The 21,092-nt window shown below is 42.2% G+C and overlaps 1 long non-coding RNA gene across 1 annotated transcript; it reads left to right on the top strand.

Moving 5' to 3' along the window:
* Positions 1-9,516: 9,516 nt before the first annotated feature.
* On the top strand, positions 9,517-17,827 carry LOC311419613. The gene is made up of 6 exons (XR_014683354.1): positions 9,517-9,557; positions 14,548-14,675; positions 15,060-15,174; positions 15,550-15,630; positions 15,805-15,904; positions 17,113-17,827. It is a non-coding gene; the product is annotated as an uncharacterized lncRNA (long non-coding RNA).
* Positions 17,828-21,092: the final 3,265 nt, after the last annotated feature.

Here is a 21,092-nt window from a genome sequence, read left to right as displayed (position 1 = left end):
AAGACATTTGACCGAGGGAACCGGGGACTCGGAGGCGGGACTTATCTATATATAGTAGTTGACGGTTAATTAAACTAAGTCCCCCCCCCCCCCCCCCCTTCGATGACGTGTGCGAATTTGAAGTCGTCTACTATAATCAGGTAAGATCAAACTGTCTGAAGCCATGATCGACATTTTTCGAGAAATGATATATAGGCCATATAAGCGCTCAAATTTACATTTCGCCCATTTTATAGTAGGCTTATTAATATCGAGTACAGGGCACACTGATTCTCCAGCCGACCCCACCCGTCACCGAGTTGCAACCCCCCCCCCCCCATCAACCAGAACCAGAACCAAGTCCAAATAGTTGATGGTTCCGTTGGCCCCTGCGGCAACCCGGTACCCTGGAGACCACGGCTGGGATCGGCTCATTACTATTCTGTGTACTGTGGACACATGTAGGCTAAATCTGTGATACTTGTGATGATTGTATTAAATACATTTTCAAACAATGTTTCAACGCTTTAATCGTTATTTGCTTTAGTCATTTGTTTCATAATAGCTTCATACTTTTCAACTGATGACTCATCTTCAACAGATTCAAGTGCCTCTTTATCAGACCCAGGAGAACGTAAACGGATGTGTTTCTTCTATTGCGTGTACTGATCATTGTCCACGTTCTGATCTGTAACCTTAAAAAGATGGAACAGCACACACAAATCAATTTCCCAAGCAAGGGGTGTGTGTGTGTGTGTGTGTGTCTAAATCTCTTATTTTATACCTATCCGTTCATTTGGATGTTGGGATTGCTGTTGGGAAAATCTAGTTCAACATCCGACCTGTGGGGGGCAGTAATACGCTAAACGCTATATCCAAAATGCATGAATCTTAGGAGGAGGAAAAAAGCGCGAAATTCGAATGAACCAGGAAATCGAATCATAACTCAGTTACCAGCTAAGCAGCCTGCAAAACTCACCACAACCCTGTATATCTTGTCTTTCATACTGACCCAGACAACCCACAAGCTGGCACTCACAAACACCACGCAAATACATGACCTGACTTATAGTGATTTTCACCCGTTAAGTTTGGACACTCTTGTCCTCATCTTTGAAAAATCGCATCATGTCAGATAATGAAATCATGATTGCTCTGTGTTAAACGTCAACGATAGAGTTCAGTGGCAGACCACTTGGGGACGGGCAGCCGTCGTGTGACACATTGTGGGTAATGCAGTCCTTCTAAATGACATCGCGAATAAAAACTTTGTTTTCTTGAAACTTTCCTTCAGCTTTTGGTTTATAAAGTTGCCTATCCTATCATTGCACAATAAAACGGCCGGTTGTAAGTATACATTGGATGGTTACGACATAATGGCTTTTAATCAAAATCTCGACGGGAAAAATGAATCGGATATTTACTTCCGGCACTCTGTTGCGCTCTCAAACACCAGCAGAACGGGCCGGGCTACAGTGTAGGCGTATCACTTAAACGTACAGTGTATCGCCGCGTCTCTCTTTATTAGGGACCGAGCCAAACTTGGCAAGGACCCTATTGAAACCCTCGTGATTATTATTAGGGACCGAGCCAAACTTGGCAAGGACCCTATTGAAACCCTCGTGATTATTATTATTATTATTTTCCACGACTTCGACTGCATTTTTCCCCCCCTGCACATATTCTAAAACTCAAATTTTTTTGGTGCAATTGTGGGGACTGGTGAAAAATTTGATATTCTAGCCCTCAAATTCACATTCGCCCCTAGGTGGCGCTATAGCAACTGTTCAAAAGTGCAAACTTTGCACAAGCAGCACGCATCACCGGTTTGACCTACACTCATGAAATTTTGCACACATATGCATATCCTCATGATGAACAAAAAAGTCTCTTGAACTGAACACTTCCGGTAGCCATATTTTCCGCCATTTTGAATTTAGTTAAAAACAGTAAATTCCCCAAGGATCCCAGGTTTTTCGACTTTTACCAAAATCCTTTGGCACATATCATATATGGCCCATTATCTTCAATCTGACTTAAGGATTAGTCTGTACAATAAAGTTTAGAGCACAAATGAGTTCTAAAAGGGGTGTGGTTGAAACCTCGAAAATAGTTAATTGCTCATATCAACGTCAAGTTGGACGCCTATGATGTTGGCCCCAATACAAAAGTTGTTCAGAATCAAATTCTGAACAAGATAAAGTCAACATATTTTCAAATGGGGCGTGGCATCGAAATGGGCGTGGCCTGACACTAAAATCGCCACAGTTCATAGACGCAATGTTTGATTTCAGCAGGACCGACTTAGTGGCCGTTAGGTACCAAAGTTCTAACTGCTCACCAAAAATTAAGTCGATTTAAAAAACAACATGGCCGCCAGAGCCTCAAAATCACTGTGCGGAGACCGTAATAGTTATGAATATGAAATTCACAGCACACGTGTAAACTGGTGCCGATAGCTCACATACCAAAATTTGTGTTTCTATTTTTTGTAGCGCCCCCTACAGGAACTTTAAAAATCAGCCCCTGCGCCACGTTTCACCAATATGTATGAAACTCAGTATTCACGTACAATGTGCCCATACCTACAGAAAAGCCTCTTGGACCCATGCCCCAAACCCCACAGGAAGTCGGCTATTTGCATTTCTAATTTTCACTTTTGGCGGCCATTTTGAATTTTTTTCACTTTTTGGCCTTGTGAACTCCTCCTGGGCAATTAATTGGATCTGCTTCAAAATTGGTCAGTACAGTCATGAAGTGGTGCTGAAACAAAATCGTGCTATTTGTGACTGTACATTGAAGGGCATGGCCGTGGCGTGCTGTCAAAGTTGGCCATTTTGAATGGAATACTTTCACTTTTTCGCCTTGTATTTCAACTAACTCCTCCTAGGGAATTTATCGGATCATTGATGTAGGGTTAATAATGTTAGTTAAAGTTGTTACAACATGTAATTCAGTTAAATGTGGTCTTACATGTTAATGTCAAAACAATCAGTAGGACACCACAGGGCACCTCTGCTTCTACAGATTACATAAATTTGCAAATTTTTTTTAAAACTGCGCTTTTTTAAAACTGCGCGCAGTGATGAACGGGACCTCGTGCCGGCTTGCGGCTGCGTCACGTGCGGTCCTAACATGTGCACATCTTGCCAGCACACATGTTACGACGGCACGTGACGCGGCCGCAAGCCGGCGCGATTTTTTTTTAAAACTGCGCGCAGTGATGAACGGGACCTCGTAGTGGCGGCTGCAAGCCGGCGCGAGGTCCCGTTCATCACTGCGCGCAGTTTTAATTAGGGACCGAGCCAAACATGGCAAGGTCCCTATTGAAACCCTCGTGTTTATTATTATTATTATTATTATTATTTTTAGCCACTTCGACTGCATTTTTCCCCCCCTGCACATATTCTAAAACTCAAAATTTTTTGGTGCAATTGTGGGGACTGGTGAAAAATTTGATATTCTAGCCCTCAAATTCACATTCGCCCCTAGGTGGCGCTATAGCAACTGTTCAAAAGTGCAAACTTTGCACAAGCATATCTCGCCACCGGTTTGACCTACACTCATGAAACTTTGCACACATATGCATATCCTCATGATGAACAAAAAAGTCTCTTGAACTGAACACTTCCGGTAGCCATATTTTCCGCCATTTTGAATTTAGTTAAAAACAGTAAATTCCCCAAGAATCCCAGGTTTTTCGACTTTGACCAAAATCCTTTGGCACATATCATATATGGCCCATTATCTTCAATCTCACTTAAGGATTAGTCTGTACAATAAAGTTTAGAGCACCAATGAGTTCTAAAAGGGGTGTGGTTGAAACCTCGAAAATAGTTAATTGCTCTTATCAACGTCAAGTTGGACGCCTATGATGTTGGCCCCAATACAAAAGTTGTTCAGAATCAAATTCTGAACAAGATAAAGTCAACATATTTTCAAATGGGGCGTGGCTTCGAAGTGGGCGTGGCCCGTTACTAAAATAGCCACAGTTCATAGACGCAATGTTTGATTTGAGCGGGACCAACTCAGTGGTCGTTAGGTACCAATGTTCTAACTGCTCAATTAAAATTGAGTCGATTGAAAAAACAACATGGCCGCCAGAGCCTCAAAATCACTGTGCGGAGATCATAATAGTTATGAATATGAAATTCACAGGACACGTGTAGACTGGTGCCGGTAGCTCACATACCAAATATCGTGTTTCTCATCTGTGTAGCGCCCCCTACAGGAACTTTAAAAAGCATCCCCGGCGCCACGTTTCACCAATATGTATGAAACTCAGTATTCACGTACAATGTGCCCATACCTACAGAAAAGCCTCTTGGACCCATGCCCCAAACCCCACAGGAAGTCGGCTATTTGCATTTTTAATTTTCACTCTCGGCGGCCATTTTGAATTTTTTTCACTTTTTTGCCTTGTATTTGAACTAACTCCTCCTAGGGAATTTATCGAATCTGCTTCCAAATTGGTCAGTACAGTCATGAAATGGTGCTGAATAAACGCCGTGCTATTTGGGACTATGCGTTTAAGGGCGTGTCCGTGGCGTGCCATCAAAATTGGCCATTTTTGAATGGAATTTCACTTTTTCGCTTTGTATTTGAACAAACTCCTCCTAGGGAATTTATCGCATCTGCTTCCAAATTGGTTAGTACAGTCAAAAAATGGTGCTGAACCAACGCCGTGCTATTTGTGACTGTACGTTGAAGGGCGTGGCCGTGGCGTGCCGTCAAAGTTGGCCATTTTTGAATTCCGTCGCCTTGTATTTGAACTAACTCCTCCTAGGGAATTTATCGGATCATTGATGTAGGGTTAATGAACATGTAATTCAGTTAAATGTGGTCTTACATGTTAATGTCAAAAAAATCAGTAGGACACCACAGGGCACCTCTGCTTCTACAGATTACATAAATTCGCGAATTTTTTTTAAAACTGCGCTTTTTTAAAACTGCGCGCAGTGATGAACAGGACCTCGTGCCGGCTTGCGGCTGCGTCACGTGCGGTCCTAACACGTGCACATCTTGCCAGCACACATGTTACGACGGCACGTGACGCGGCCGCAAGCCGGCGCGATTTTTTTTTTAAAACTGCGCGCAGTGATGAACGGGACCTCGTAGTGGCGGCTGCAAGCCGGCGCGAGGTCCCGTTCATCACTGCGCGCAGTTTTAATTAGGGACCGAGCCAAACATGGCAAGGACCCTATTGAAACCCTCGTGATTATTCTTCCGCCGTATTTTCCAGCACTTTGACTGCATTTTTCCCCCCCTGAACATATACGAAAACTCAATTTTTTTTGGTGCCATTGTGGGGACTGGTGAAAAATTTGATATTCTAGCCCTCAAATTCACATTCGCCCCTAGGTGGCGCTATAGCAACTGTTCAAAAGTGCAAACTTTGCACAAGCAGCACGCGTCACCAGTTTGACCTACACTCATGAAACTTTACACACACATGAAAATCCTCATGATGAACAAAAAAGTCTCTTGAACTGAACATTTCCGGGTTGCCAGATTTTCCGCCATTTTGAATTATGTTAAAAACAGCAAATTGCATAAGGATCCCAGGTTTTTCGACTTTGACAAAAATCCTTTGGCAGATATCATCTATGGCCGATTATCTTCAATATGACTTAAGGATTAGTCTGTACAATAAAATTTCAAGCTCCCATGAGCCATTGAGTTCTAAAATGGGTGTGGTTGAAAATGCCTAAAAAGTAAATTGCTCATATCAACATCAAGTTGGACTCCTATGATGTTGACCCAGATACAAAAGTTGTTCAGAATCAAATTCTGAACAAGATAAAGTAAAAAAAAATTAAAATGGGGCGTGCCATCGGAATGGGCGTGGCCTGTCACTAAAAGCGCCACAGTTCATAGACACAATGTTTGATTTGAGCGGAACAAACTTGGTGGCCATTGAGGACCAAAGTTTCAACTGCTCAAGTAAAATGAAGTCGATTGCCAAAACAACATGGCCGCCAGAGGAGGGTAAATCACTCAGCGGAGACCGTAATAGTTATGGCGGAGACCGTAATAGTTATGAATATGAAATTCACAGGACACGTGTAGACTGGTGCCTGTAGCTCACATACCAAAAATCCTGGTTCTCATGTTTGTAGCGCCCCCTACAGGAACTTTAAAAAGCAGCCCCTGCGCCACGTTTCACCAATATGTATGAAACTCGGTATGCACGTACAATGTGGCAATACCTACAGAAAAGCCTCTTGGACCCATGCTCCAAAACCCACCGGAAGTCGGAAATTTTAATTTTTTCATTTTCACTCTTGGTGGCCATTTTGAATTTTTTTCACTTTTTTGCCTTGTATTTGAATGAACTCCTCCTAGGGAATTTATCGGATCTGCTTCAAAATTGGTCAGTACAGTCATGAAGTGGTGCTGAACCAAAATCGTGCTATTTGTGACTGTACGTTGAAGGGCGTGTCCGTGGCATGCCGTCAAAGTTGGCCATTTTTGAATTCCGTCGCCTTGTATTTGAACTAACTCCTCCTAGGGAATTTATCGGATCTGCTTCAAAATTGGTCAGTACAGTCATGAAGTGGTGCTGAACCAAAATCGTGCTATTTGTGACTGTACGTTGAAGGGCGTGTCCGTGGCGTGATGTCAAAGTTGGCCATTTTGAATGGAATTTCACTTTTTCGCATTGTATTTGAACGAACTCCTCCTAGGGAATTTATCGCATCTGCTTCACAATTGGTCAGTACAGTCATGAAGTGGTGCTGAATCAAAATCGTGCTATTTGTGACTGTACGTTGAATGGCGTGGCCGTGGCGTGCCGTCAAAGTTGGCCGTTTTGAATTCCGTGGTCTTATTTTCGCTTTTTTCCCCTTGTATTTGAACGAACTCCTCCTAGGGTATTTATCGGATCAGCTTCACAATTACTCAGTACAGTCAAAAAATGGTGCTCAACCAACGCCGTGTTATTTGCGACTGTACGTTGAGGGGCGTGTCCGTGGCGTGCCGTCAAATTTGTCCGTTTTGAATTCCGTGGTCTTATTTTCGCTTTTTTCCCCTTGTATTTGAACGAACTCCTCCTAGGGAATTTATCGGATCTGCTTAAAAATTGGTCAGTACAGTCATGAAGTGGTGCTGAAACAAAATCGTGCTATTTGTGACTGTACGTTGAAGGGCGTGTCCGTGGCATGCCGTCAAAGTTGGCCATTTTTGAATTCCGTCGCCTTGTATTTGAACTAACTCCTCCTAGGGAATTTACCTCATCTGCTTCTACAGATTACATAAATTCGCGTTTTTTTTTTAAAACTGCGCTTTTTTAAAGCTGCGCGCAGTGATGAACGGGACCTCGTGCCGGCTTGCGGCTGCGTCACGTGCGGTCCTAACATGTGCACATCTTGCCAGCACACATGTTACGACGGCACGTGACGCGGCCGCAAGCCGGCGCGAATTTTTTTTAAAACTGCGCTTTTTTAAAACTGCGCGCAGTGATGAACGGGACCTCGCGCCGGCTTGCGGCTGCATCACGTGCGGTCCTAACATGTGCACATCTTGCCAGCACACATGTTAGGACGGCACGTGACGCGGCCGCAAGCCGGCGCGAGGTCCCGTTCATCACTGCGCGCAGTTTTAATTATTATTATTTTCCACGACTTCGACTGCATTTTTCCCCCCCTGCACATATTCTAAAACTCAAATTTTTTTGGTGCAATTGTGGGGACTGGTGAAAAATTTGATATTCTAGCCCTCAAATTCACATTCGCCCCTAGGTGGCGCTATTGCAACTGTTCAAAAGTGCTAACTTTGCACAAGCATATCTCGCCACCGGTTTGACCTACACTCATGAAACTTTGCACACATATGCATATCCTCATGATGAACAAAAAAGTCTCTTGAACTGAACACTTCCGGTAGCCATATTTTCCGCCATTTTGAATTTAGTTAAAAACTGTAAATTCCCCAAGGATCCCAGGTTTTTCGACTTTGACCAAAATCCTTTGGCACATATCATATATGGCCCATTATCTTCAATCTGACTTAAGGATTAGTCTGTACAATAAAGTTTAGAGCAACTATGAGTTCTAAAAGGGGTGTGGTTGAAACCTCAAAAATAGTTAATTGCTCATATCAACGTCAAGTTGGACGCCTATGATGTTGGCCCCAATACAAAAGTTGTTCAGAATCAAATTCTGAACAAGATAAAGTCAACATATTTTCAAATGGGGCGTGGCATCGAAGTGGGCGTGGCCTGACACTAAAATCGCCACAGTTCATAGACGCAATGTTTGATTTCAGCAGGACCGACTTAGTGGCCGTTAGGTACCAAAGTTCTAACTGCTCACCAAAAATTAAGTCGATTTAAAAAACAACATGGCCGCCAGAGCCTCAAAATCACTGTGCGGAGACCGTAATAGTTATGAATATGAAATTCACAGCACACGTGTAAACTGGTGCCGCTAGCTCACATACCAAAATTCGTGTTTCTATTTTTTGTAGCGCCCCCTACAGGAACTTTAAAAAGCAGCCCCTGCGCCACGTTTCACCAATATGTATGAAACTCAGTATTCACGTACAATGTGCCCATACCTACAGAAAAGCCTCTTGGACCCATGCCCCAAACCCCACAGGAAGTCGGCTATTTGCATTTCTAATTTTCACTTTTGGCGGCCATTTTGAATTTTTTTCACTTTTTTGCCTTGTATTTGAATGAACTCCTCCTAGGGAATTTATCGTATCTGCTTCAAAATTGGTCGGTACAGTCATGAAGTGGTGCTGAACCAAAATCATGCTATTTGTGATTGTACGTTGAAGGGCGTGTCCGTGGCATGCCGTCAAAGTTGGCCATTTTTGAATTCCGTCGCCTTGTATTAAACTTACTCCTCCTAGGGAATTTTTCAGATCTGCTTCAAAATTGGTCAGTACAGTCATGAAGTGGTGCTGAACCAAAGTCATGCTATTTGTGATTGTACGTTGAAGGGCGTGTCCGTGACATGCCATTAAAGTTGGCCATTTTTGAACCAAAGTCATGCTATTTGTGATTGTACGTTGAAGGGCGTGTCCGTGACATGCCATTAAAGTTGGCCATTTTTGAACCAAAGTCATGCTATTTGTGATTGTACGTTGAAGGGCGTGTCCGTGACATGCCATTAAAGTTGGCCATTTTTGAATTCCGTCGCCTTGTATTTGAACTAACTCCTCCTAGGCAATTTAGCGGATCATTGATGTAGGGTTAATGAACATGTAATTCAGTTAAATGTGGTCTTACATGTTAATGTCAAAACAACCGGTAGGACACCACAGGGCACCTCTGCTTCTACAGATTACATAAACTGCGCTTTTTAAAAACTGCGCGCAGTGATGAACGGGACCTCGTGCCGGCTTGCGGCTGCGTCACGTGCGGTCCTAACATGTGCACATCTTGCCAGCACACATGTTACGACGGCACGTGACGCGGCCGCAAGCCGGCGCGATTTTTTTTTAAAACTGCGCGCAGTGATGAACGTGACCTCGTAGTGGCGGCTGCAAGCCGGCGCGAGGTCCCGTTCATCACTGCGCGCAGTTTTAATTTGAGTTTATTATTTCAGTCGCTCCCACATCACTCGAAACAGGTAAGTAACTTTGTTAAATTAGTCTGAAAGTAGGCTTGAAACTTGTTTAAAGTATTGTAGTGTGAGCTTGGCATGCGGCCATTTAAAGGAATGTTGCAATTTGTTTATTTATGTATATACTAGTGCTGCAGTCGATAGCATAGGCCTAATAGCAAAACCGTGTTGGATATGATATACAGTTGTATTAACATTTTACATTCATAAGTCATATAGGTCCTATGCTACATTAATGAATAATAAGCGCACTTCTCGTTTAGCCATCATAGGCTGTCTACAACCCCCTGAAGAATTACCTCTACAATGTGAAAACATAACCGTCAACGATAAATACAAGCACCCGATGAAGTAGGCCTACTTCGATGAAGTGTGAGAATTTTAAGTTCAAGATCAAACAGTGTCTGAAGCCATGATCGACTTTATTTATCTTCTTAGCATTTTTCTAGAAATGATATAATGATATATAATATCGAGTAGCCTAATATAGCGAGTAGGCCTACAGGGCACACTGATTCGACCCCACCTGTCACCGAGTTGCAACCCCCTCCCCCCCTCCAGTCACGCGGTGAATGAGAGTGAGTGCGGTGAATGAGTGAGTGAGTGACTCACACTCACTCACTCATTCGGTGAATGAGGGGGGGTTGCAACTCGGTGACGGGTGGGGTCGGCTGGAGCGACACCTTCGAGGCACTTTATGTCTGCGGGATGAGAATCAGTGTACCCTGTACTCGGGATATTACTCGATATTATATATCATATTTCTAGAAAAATGCTAAGAAGATAAATAAAGTCGATCATGGCTTCAGACACAGTTTGATCTTACCTGATCATCGTAGATGATCCCTCGGGATAAATAAATAAATAAATCCCTCGGGATAAATAAAGTATCTATCTATCTATCTATCTATCTATCGACAGTGCCGGCGCTCCGCACACGCAGAACACGCACTGCCGTAGGGCACCAAGTGCCAGGGGGGGCACCCAAAAAGTCTGTCTCGTAAAAAATCATCATCTTCAGCACCGCGGCCGTAGCGGTTCTACATTGAATTGCGCCCCGGGCGAGACCCCCTCAATTGCGGTCGCCCCCCCCCCCCCCCGTCTCTCCCTCTCTCTCAAATTTACATTCAAAGTGCTTTATTAGAATGACTGTTTGAGTACAGTATTGCCAAAGCAATGTTCAAGTTGAACAAGAATAATTGCACAAATAACAGATTGGTTACAAATAATCAAGCAACATCAGCAATGTGGATATAGGCCTACGTTAGTATCATAGAAAATAAAGAAAATGTGTGTTTTACACACCAACAAAGTTATAAACAAAGTCAGACTGAATCTCTCAGGTTATGACATTTCAGGACATATTGTGCTGCCAGGGCAGCAGACGGACCTTCACCAAGAACAATTGACATTGTGTCCTTATGTTCCATGTCTGCAAAATCCGGAATATAGATTTGTAATTTGGTGAAGTATATTTTTCTTAAAATGTAAACAATGTAACAATATTAAAGGAAGTGCTCCTCTGTCTCAACCTTCTCTGCCTGACAGTGACCAGCCAGGTCTCTCGGCAGCCAGGTCTTTCTGTGCCTGCCGGTTTCCACTGCCAGATTGTGCTCTCTCTCTCTCTCTCTCTCTCTCTCTCTCTCTCTCTCTCTCTCTCTCTCTCTCTCTCTCTCTCTCTCTCTCTCTCTCTCTCTCTCTCTCTCTCGCTCGCTCGCTCGCTCGCTCGCTCGCTCACTTCCTCTCCCTCTGTCTGCCTCTCTCTCTTCCTCCTCCTCCTCTCTATCTCTTCAGCTAACACTTCAAACAAAAGGAATTAAGTTGTGTGGTTATTTGGCTAGTTTGCTGAATTCATTGCGCCTCCTGCTGGACAGATTTGAAATGGCGTTAGATATGACACCACATATGGATACTCCATGGTGGGAATTTGGAGATATTTCAGCTTAAACTTCACACATATCATGCGATTTTGCTATTTTTCTCAAGTTCGCTGCGCCTCCTAGTGGACAGGTTTGAAATGGCGTTAGATATTACACCACATATGGACACTAGACCCCCCCCCCCCAGCGTAAGTTGATGTGTTTCTATAGTGTGTGTGTGTGTGTACTGATCATTGTCCATGTTCTGATTTGTAACCTTAAAAAGATGGAACAGCACACACAAATCAAATTCCCAAGCAAGGGGTGGGTGTGAGTGTGTGTGAACACTAAATCTCTTCTATTTTATGTATACCTATCAGTTCATTTGGATGTTGGGATTGCTGTTGTTGGGAAAATCTAGTTCAACATCCGACCTGTGGAGGGCAGTAATACGCTAAAAAGCGTCCAAAACGCATGAATCTTGAGAGGGGTCTGGTTGCAAACTCATGATAAAAGAGTTACAGAGTAACCTCTTTCATTTGACTCTTGTCGTGAATAATTTGTTCAGTGAAATTTGATAAAATACGTAAAACGTCCAATTACGGAATATTGCAATACCCTGATGTTTCTGCATTAGTTACGATCTATTTCACATGCATATAGCGGTCTTGTTATTGTTTCACGTTTTTTACAACTTACTTCCTTATTCAAGTGAAGGTGACGTATTTCTGTTCTACAGTGGAGCTCCCAGAATCCCCCATGAGTCTGCAACCACTGCGACACTCTTGGGAATCTTAAAGGAGGAGGAGAAGAAGAAAGGCGCGAAATTCAAATGAAAACAACAGGAAATCAAATCATAACTCCACAGCTCAACCCACTATGAATCGTTTACCTTATAGGACTTGGATTATATTAATCTTTCTGGCAACACCCGTATCAGGTATGCAAGAAGACAAATTTCCTCGACCTGCGTCGAAGCGAACAAGTCCAGATGTCGAGTCACAAGTTCACAACGAGACTTCGGCCGTTTCTCAATTCGCGTTCTTGTCTGTACTTGTGTACTTGCGTTCTCGTGAAACGTCATCAGTCGTAGCACAAGTACTGTTCCAATTCAAAGTACGCATCAAGTCAAGTACAGTCGTAAAACCTGGAAGTGTTCTCGATGCGTTCTTAAACTGGCCGTTCCACCGAGGATGCATCAGAGGTGACTTGTGTGGACTTTGGACCGTTAAATATCCCAGGATGCATTTCGCATTCCCATGTTTTAAAATATTAGTATGTAAGCTATAATAATAGGCTATATATAGGAACATTTAGATACAGATATAACAAAAATGAAGGCCTATTCATTCAATATATATATTCAAAATATACTATTTTAAAATGAAAGAGGCTGGGGTTTTGTTTTATATAATTTGTTTATATTGTTCAGTAGTATATGCCTACATGAGGCAGTAAAGCACAGTTAACAGAGCTGAGGTGGTGACGTCATTGAGTCCGCTGCTGTTCCAATTGCAGGTGCGTACTCGCGTCCTCGGAAGTCTGTACTTGGAAGTCCGAACTTCCAAGTACGCACTTCGAAGTCCGCGAGTACGTAGTTTGCATACTCGGTATTGAGAAACGGCTATATTAGGCCTATATGGACATGGTGATTTCGAGAAAAGCTTGTTTGCCAGTGATGTAACTGAATAAACACTTTATATTGCTGTTTAAATTAACAACAATGTAACTTACCAGCAGGGGATTAGCAGCGTACCGTTTCGGTGCTAACGATAGCTGTGTGTTCTTGAAAATAAAACACGGGCTTAGTCAGGTGGCAAAGCACTTTGCCCGTGCATTAGTCCTGTGAACTGTTGGTAATTTTAGGGCCCATTTTCCTCTAATTTTCATTATTCATAGCGAGAGGGGTGGTAGCTTCTGATGTTTCTAGCTAAATGGACTGGATGTAGCCACCAGTTAGCCCTTGAGGCTGGGGCACTGGATGGTGGGACTGTCTTGATCCACTGAGCCAAACCCTTGGGTATTTTGGTCAGTCAAACGTCTCACTCTGCCCCATCCTTGTACTGGTGTTTTCATGCACAATATCTTTGTTTTGGGGGATGAGACTAAACGTGCTCCAACATCAGAAGGGGCTCTCTGTAAAAATTAATATTTTTTTTTTGCTGCTGTGAAGAGATGGGATTCCAAGGCCACACAGAAATCGAAGCAGCCACGAGTTTACACCTGAAACATGCACGATTGGGGATGGGATTTTGGTCCCAATACGTTTTATTTTCATTTTGTTGTTTAAAGACGTAGGCCTACTAGGGTATAAATAAAATGTTTTGGATAGTGCACACTTTATACCCTGAAATCTGTCTTTTGTTGAAGATTAATAGGACATGTAGGCTATTAATGCTTGATTTAGAGAACAAAATATTATAGATGTATCTAGCTCAATATTGCTATCCTTTTGATATGAACCAAATTATCTAGGTGTTTAGCATTTGAGCCTCATCATATTTTACAGTATGGTGAAATTCAATAGTAAATACTTTAAATACATACTTTAAATTAAATGGCACTTTATCAACACACACAGGTGTGTTTATTCGGTTACAAGTTCTCCTCAAAATCACCATTCCCTTAAGATTATGTTCTCATTTCGGGAAAGGGTCAAAATGAAGTCACGTTGTGACTCAACTTGTTGACGACGCAGTTTGAGGAAAAGTTTGCTGGAATTGAGAAGTAAAGTGTAAATGTAAATATGTTTATTAAAATTGAGAAATATCTACATGCAGCACAAGAGCTGTGCTTGTTTAGGTTTGGTGGGTGTGTCAATGTCCAACTCTATGTAGGCGGCAGTGGAAGCTATAGCCGACGGGATCGACGCAATCTTCACAGATTAGCCTAACTTCGTTAAATTAGTCTGGAAGTAGGCTAGAAACGTGTTTTAAAGTATTGTAGAGTGAGCTTGGCCTACGATCATTTAAAGGAATGTTGCAATTTGTTTATTTATGTATATACTAGTGCTGCAGTCGATAGCATAATAGTAAAACCGTGTTGGATATGATATTCAGTTGTATTAACATTTTACATTCATAAGTCATATAGGTCCTATGCTACATTAATGAATAACAAGCGCACTTCTCGTTTAGCCATCATAGGCTGTCTACAACCCCCTGAAGAAGTACCTCTACAATGTGAAAACATAACCGTCAACGATAAATACAAGTACCCCCCCTTCGATGAAGTGTGCGAATTTGAAGTCTACAACGATAATCAGGTAAGATCAAACTAACAAGTCAAATGAACATCTCACCCATTTTATAGTAGGCTTATTAATATCGAGTACAGGGCACACTCCCATCCCGCAGACATAAGTGCCTCGGCGCTAGTGTCGCTCCAGCCGACCCCACCCGTCACCGAGTTGCAACCCCCCCCCATCAACCAGAACCAGAACCAAAACCAAGTCCAAATAGTTGGTTCCGTTGGCCCTTGCGGCAACCCGGAACCTTGGAGACCACGGCTGGGATCGGCTCATTATTATTCTGTGTACTGTAGACACATGTAGGCTTAATCTGTGATACTTTTAATTGTATTAAATACATTTTTAGAATCATGAAGTTTTCAAACAATGTTTCAACGCTTTAATTGTTATTTGCTATAGACACTAAAGGTGGTTGGTTATGACATGTCAATGCCAATACAAGATGACTGCTTGAACCTGACTGTGAAATGCATCAAACCTAACGGCACTGAGATCTGCAAGAGATTTGTCACCGGTAAGAGAAAAATCCATGCTTGTAACACTACTATTTAGTCATTTGTTGCTTCATAATAGCTTCATACTTTTCAACTGATCACACATCTTCAACAGCACCCACAAATCTAATTCCCAAGCAAGGTGGTGATGAGTGAATGCATGCAGAAAAATGCACTCATTGAGGTTCTATAATGTAACCGTGTATACCCTTGTCTACCATGTTTTCATGAACCATGGGCCCCCACCTATAAGCCTTTCTAGCTTCCTTGATTTTGCACCCTAACTGTATTATTGTAATGTTTGAAGTGGTATTGAACTCATTCATTCATTAACTCATTCATTTGTGTGTTTGTGTGTGTGTGTGTACACTAAACTGATCTCTTATCTTCAAAAGAGAAACCTCACGAAAAGAGAAATGCCAACTTATTGGACCCAGATGGAACCGCACCACCCCCGGATAACATTCCTCAGCAAGGTGATTTATTTTTTCTTAATTATTTTTCTTCTGTAAGACATTTCCATGACATCAGGTTCCAATACATTATCTAGTTGTAAGCACTGGTGTGACAGTCAAATATAAGCATATTCAATGACGCCACACATGTAAGTCAGGCGATTGTGTTAATTTTATATATTTTATACCTATCAGTTAGTTTGCATGTTGGGGTTGCTGTTGCTGTGGCTGTGGTGGTGGTGGTGGTGGTGGTGGTGGTGGTGGTGTGGTTCTGTCGATGTACAAAGACACAGACGTAAGTGTCCACATTTTGTGCAACAAATCGTAAATCTCTCATTTCTCATTGTTTGGCGTTGTGGCAACCCGCCTCCTTGAGTGAACCGCCTCCTCCCCAAACAGGACACCACTTAGCTGGCCAAAAGCCAAAAAGGCACGTTTATTCAAAAATCTAACTAAAGTCTTTTACAAAATAACCAAAAGCCCGGGTGGAATTGACGGTCCTGTTCCTCCGGGTGGAATTGCCCGTCACCCAGGAGGACTGGTCGCTCCGCATGCGCGCCACATGGCTGGGAGAGCCCTGAAGGAGTGGCGATGCAGGCTATTTCAGCCCTGCTCCTCCACCTGTTCCTCAGGTGCTCTGCATCTGGTTAATTAGCCACAGCTCCCATAGACCTCCCATAGAACCTCCAGGTTCCCTCGGTCAAATGTCTATGGGAAATAACATGGCGTTTTTGAATGATCGTTCATAACAAACTCTGTAGATGGCGAAGAAGTAAAAGCTGTGTCATGTTTTGAACTACACACTTTTTCCATCTAGTTTCGACTGGCTTTTTGGATTTTCAGTGCCGTTAAAATAGCATTTATAATCGTTTACTACTTTAACGGCACCGACAATCCAAGAGGCCAGTCGAAACTAGATGGAAAAAGTGTGTAGTTCAAAACGTGACGCAGCTTTTACTTCTCCACCACCTACAGAGTTTGTTATGTACGATCATTCATAAACCCTGTGTTATTTCCCATAGACATTTGACCGAGGGAACCGGTAGCCTCGGAGGCGGGACTAATTCTTCAGAGGTCTATGCCCTCAATAGCGCCATCAGGAGGTAGTCTGCTTCCAGGAGTGCCGGGCCGGATCGGGGTTGCCACAGCGTGTGATTTGTTCTATTGTGCTGGTGTAATTCTGATGAAGTGCTTCTGTCTTTATTATGTATTGTTTATACGTCTGTGATCTGAAGTTCCAAAAGCACATTCCATGCCTCCATGTTGGCAGTTCTTGAACTATAGAATAACTAGACTTGTAGAATTATCTTCACATCTCACATTAGTGTTATTATTGTTATAATAGTTAATAAGGGTTAAAAAGCATGAAGATGGCGGCTTTTAATGTGTGAGACATGATGTCTGAAGATTCTAATTAGGCTCATCATTTTTAGAAACATGCACTAGACTATTTGTTTGTTTTTCATCATGCTATTTTGCAAATGTATTTTTGTAACCATATAGGTTGAGGATGTGTTCCGGACCTTGAGGAAGTACAAACCAACACAAAGGAAGGGAGGAGGTGGACCGATTCATACTATACCTAACTTCATAGGTTCAGCCCTATTATCTGAATTTGAGATGTATGTTCTTTTCAAGTTTTGATCATCAAACCAGTGCATTCTTAATGACTGGCATTGCCTGGAAGATAACGCCATTTTGGATAACGCCAGATTTTTTTACATGTTTGTTACGTTAAAGGTCCCATGGCATGAAATTTTCACTTTTTCTAACATTAATATGAGTTCCCCTAGCCTGCCTATGGTCCCAGTAGCTAAAAATTGTGTTAGGTGTAAAACGAGCAGTAGGTATCTTGCTCCTCTGTTTTAAACTGTAATTATGCCACTATGCCACATTATTCATTTTTTTTATTTCACATCAGTGTCATCCTGCTACAGTTGCACTTTTGGAATTGCACTTAAAACATGCACTTTAGGTGAACTTCCTCTTGCCCATGTAGGGATGAGCCAGGTGCTGCTCTACGGCACCTGTTAAGTGTAACATTGTTCTCCCCCGAGTAAATCAGAGTTAATTGGATAGCCACGTCTCAACCTGCTTTATTGTGTCACTCCATTACGAGAAGTTATCCTTATATTATCCAAAGAACACAATACTATGTCTTATGTCTGTATTTTTGTGCCTTTACTATTGTCTGTTTTACTATTTTTTGTGTGGTGTTTGTCTTGTTGTACTGTAGCAAATTCCTAAATGCTTATGTTGTATGTCAATTAAAGTATTGAATCTTGAATCTTGAATCTTGAATAACAGGGTGTGGCACCAGATCACAAAGCGGTCCGGAGAAAGTAGACTGCACCGCTGAACACAGGCCTACTTTACAAGCGTTTTGAATCTCTCTTCAAACATGATTTGAAAACGGTGATGATATCGGTTATGACATCAGGTCAGGTGCTAGGCTCATAGCCTACGACTTCGGCCGCCAACCGATGTAAAGCAAGGCATATGCATAGTCATGCCAATGTGTCTGAAGCATTGCCATGCTGTGCCTACTGTTATTATTATTGTTATTCTTATAATTCAACCCATCCTCGACCTTATACTTCTATTATAGACCTCTGAAGAATAAGTCCCGCCTCCGAGGCTCCCGGTTCCCTCGGTCAAATGTCTATTGGAAATAACATGGCGTTTTTGAACAACCGTACATAACAAACTCTGTAGGTGGCGAAGCAGTAAAAGCTGTGTCACGTTTTGAACTACACACTTTTTCCATCTAGTTTCGACTGGCTTTTTGGATTGTCGGTGCTGTTAAAGTAGCATTGGAGGCGGGACTTATTCTTCAGACGTCTATTAAACATGATTTGTTAATGTGTCGTTAAAATAGTTATTGAGGCCTGAACTTCGGGCACCTGATAGCTGGCTATGGCCATGTATATGTGTGTGTGAGTGCATACCAAGCAGGGCTCTCGTAAACTGCCCCTTCGTGTGTACAGGTTGAGACGGTTGTGGTGCGTTATGCCTTTAAAACCTAGATGAGTTTAGGTGCAAACATTTTTTTTTGTACGTTTATTTCTAGATATTTCTATGTGACACATTTATTGGGGAAGACATTTTACTTTTTTTTGCATTGGTTTCATCGGTTGATAGCGTTATTACTATACTAACTAACCCGTTTTATTTTTAGTTTTCACACAGGACGGAAAATCTGTTCGAATGGAGATTGTAAAGATTGAGGGCGAAAATAGTATTGAATAGGCTTAGGCAGGCGTGTGCCGTCCATATGGGCAGGTGGGGCAGCGAACTACTTGCAAAAGCATGCTCCCAAAAAAAATAGTTCCTCAGAAAATCATTGCTCCAAGTCTATTTTTAATAATGTGTTTGTCACATTAACTAGGCCTATCTATAGTTTCTGTAGGCTTTCAGACTATGTTTGGTCTGTTGACTTCACATTTTGGATGATGGTGGCGATTCTAGCTGAGTTTAACGTCTCATGCGATGTTGGGGCAGGGCAGCTCAACGACCGCGGTCCTCCGTATGTTTATCGCATAACCCTGCAGGCTGCAATAAGAATTGCAATCCGCGCTAATAGACGCCTATATGGTCGTAAAGTAGTCTGCCCCATGGTCATATTATAGAACTGTTGTTGTTTTAACTCAAATTATTCCGCCAGTATCTTTCGTCGTTTCTATATCAGATGCAGATATGGCGAGTGGTGTTGCACCTGTGATTAACAGTGTCTAACAGTTTCTGTTAAAAACCCATTTGAGGTTAAAATTGGAAGAGAAGTTAGCCATCAAACAGGACAAGGGGGTTTATAGGCCACGAGTGTGTCATTAGTGATTAAAAAAAAAACATGTAAATGTGTGTGTAAAGGTGTGGTCATACGCCAGTAGTTTCTGCCCCACTGAAATTGAAGTCTTGTGCGTTTGGGCCGACCGTCCAGATGGACCCGGCGTTTTTGATGCCTGCAAACACACTTGTTTGTAACCAGGTCCCAGGGTGAAAAGGAGAAAAATGGCCCTGTGTTTTCGTGTTAGGATTCGTGTGGACGCCAGATATGCAAACGATGACGTCATCGCCCCCGTTCACCAACTGGGCATCGTTAGATTTCCGTCAAATTAGTTTTGTTTTTGATTTGTATTATTTTTGTAGCTTTAAAATTTACCCTTGGTAAATTGGATTACTAACTGTATTTTGTGCTCAATCTACAAGGTTAAACAACTGCTTTCTCCTGGACTGTGTGTTTGTGTACAGTGCGCAGGCTTGATGCGCATTCTCCGCCTCGTCTTCTTCTTTTTTTGGTGGAGAACCAGTGCCACATATAGGCCTTGAATATGCACTACAGCGTTTCTACAGCTATATATGTTTTTTTCAAGTCACAGTATCTTTCTTCCCCTACAACAGTTTTGTACTATGTTTATCAAAAAAAAAAGTGTCAAGAGAAGTTAGAACGGAAGTTGCAAGGTGTACAATTATATGAAAATTAATGATAAAACAGAAATGTTCTTACTTTTGCAATTGTTTATGACATGGGTTTCAGTGGATCCAGGTAGGGATCATAACATCTCACGAGGGCTCATCTAATGGTTCGATTCAGTTGGTTTTTCAATAAATAAACAATAAATAGTACTTTACTACTTGAGGCTGACCTGGAGGAATGAATCGATGCACCAGTGGTGACCTAAACCAAGGAGCACTCTCAAGGGTTAGCCGACCACTTCAAGCACCACAAATCCATTGATTGCTACTGGTAGATCAGGCTTTGGAGCTTTTGGAGTTCGCATTTTAAAACAAATGATGCAACAGTTCATTAGTTATATGGGATATAGGTCAGGATGTTAGGACTCCTATGAGGTTGAACCCTTACCTGCTCCCTGAAATGACTTAGCACTGTGAGTCCTCACACTCAGGGAGAACCTTTTTTCTTTGCATTCTCTGCGATTTTGGGAAATGTGGCGCAGGAAGACGTTGCGTTAAGGGGACAGACTGAAAGCTCTTTGACAAGCCAGATGGTCATTCGTCAGCTGCTCTTCATAGGCCCGGTCAAAATATTCAAAAAAATTCAAAACAAATGCATTTATAAATCCACATCAATAAAAACATCTATATTCAAATTCTCCCATTTATGTTGCCGACCACACACAAATGGGGCCCTTTTTTAATATATTTTTTCCCTTTCACTTCAAAATTAGGCTTACATTTTTTTGAGTTATGTGTCAGTTTGGCAAAATTAAGAAGTAAGTAAGTAAGTAAGTAAGTAATACAGTCATTTGAACCGAGCCTACTTCACTTCACCACATGAACATAAAATAGTATTGAATAGGCTTAGACTTTCTGTTTACACGTGAGCTTCAGGTTCAGCCCGCTACCGTCATCTGGTGTCATTTTGAAGTATTTGCTCAACTCTCGTCTAAGTCACACAGTCTCAGGTCGAGAGAAGTTAGCAATTACTGTTCAACTTTGTTGCATTTTTTTTTTTTATAGCTTAT

This window comes from Micromesistius poutassou, assembly GCF_964030765.1.
Source record: "Micromesistius poutassou genome assembly, chromosome: 1".
In the NCBI taxonomy this organism is placed as follows: Eukaryota; Metazoa; Chordata; class Actinopteri; order Gadiformes; family Gadidae; genus Micromesistius; species Micromesistius poutassou.
This window is presented reverse-complemented; position numbering and strand designations above follow the sequence as displayed.